The sequence below is a fragment of the Aplysia californica genome, unplaced genomic scaffold (genome assembly GCF_000002075.1).
Source record: "Aplysia californica isolate F4 #8 unplaced genomic scaffold, AplCal3.0 scaffold00823, whole genome shotgun sequence".
Classification (NCBI taxonomy): domain Eukaryota; kingdom Metazoa; phylum Mollusca; class Gastropoda; order Aplysiida; family Aplysiidae; genus Aplysia; species Aplysia californica.
The window spans coordinates 241,972-243,461 of record NW_004798093.1 but is presented as its reverse complement, the minus strand read 5'-3'; positions in this window follow the sequence as shown (position 1 = coordinate 243,461).

The window sequence follows — 1,490 nt, the reverse complement described above, 5'->3', positions numbered from 1 at the left end:
TTCTCTCTCTCTCTCTCTCTCTCTCTCTCTCTCCCACCCACCCCACACCGCTCTCTCTCTCTCTCTCCCTCTCTCTCCCCTCATCCTTCTCTCTCTCTCGCTCTTTCTCCGTTATCCTGAATGGAATGTTGCCAACTCACACAAGGATCTGCTTGGCGTTTGCAAGTACCGGCACCCGGCTGGCAGCAGGGAAGTAAGGGAAATGCCATGGAGACGAATTAAGAAACCTGTCAGCTGCAACGTTAACAGTAATAGGTTTTTGTGTTTTACGCCATTTTCAATGCCGTGAGAGTTGGACGCGAGCCAGAGGTAGGGCCTACAGGCGCGAGCAGTAATGAGTTTTTACATTTTACTCCATTGTTTTCATACTTTAGGATACTTGAGAGAGACAAATTGGTGAAAACAACTGACGAAACGTGCTGCTTGGTGCAGGAAAGGAAAAAAAACCCAAATCAGTCACTAGGAATTGCTTTTTGGGGAGAAAGGTGACTGGAACAGCAGGTACAGAAAGAAAGGAGAAACGAGGGAATGGAAGAAGGGAAGACGGAAAGAAGGAAGGGAGAGAAAAGGAAAAAAAGAAGAGGAAAAAAGAATGATAAGTTGGGCTATAATGAGAAAATAAAAGGAGAAGGGGAAGAGATAAAAGAAAAGGAAGAGAAAAAATAAAGAAAGAAAGAAGGAAGCCAAAAAAAGAAGAAAAAAAGAACGATGAAACGAAGCACAAAAGGAAGATCAAATAAATGGAAAGAAGGAGGGAAGGGGAGACGAAGGCATTTAATATAGGGAAAGAAGAGGAATGAAAGACAGACAGTAGGAAAAGGTGAAAGAAAAGAAGAGAAGAGAAGAGAAGAGAAGACATGAAAAGTTCTGACATAAGGCAAAGCTAACCATGCACCGCATAGCAAGATGTAAAGAAGTCATTGAGATTCTCAAAGAGACGCCAATCTAGTATCACTCGACCAAAAAACCAGGAATGACATTCTCAAGGTGATCATTTGCTTTCCATCTGGGGTTTTTTTTTTTCAACATTCAATTCAGAGAGATGTCTTCCAGCAACAATGGCTTGCAATCATTTTTGTGTACGCCATTTCAGCTCATGAATTTTCCGCAAAGCAGGTACAAGAAAAGTGTGGACACAGAGTTTTAAAAAAAGGGCAGCTACGTACTTTTTGGAGCTATTTATAGATGGCGAAATACAGAAGGTGACAAGCTCGTGCTGCTTCGAAATATTTTTTTTCCTAACAATGATATTTCTTATTCATGACACGTCATAGCTTTGAATTTAAAAAAAAAAGGATTCGCTTTTTATATTATGTGTGTTAGATTCAAAAGGATAACAGAAAGAAAAACCAAACCAAACAAAACAAAAAAAAACCTCTCACTTTTCAATACATAGATATACACTGTGTCTGTTGGGTTACATGTAAATGAGAGTGTGTGTGAGTATATGTGGGAGAACGTGAGTGTGTGTATTATGTGTAAGTGAGAGA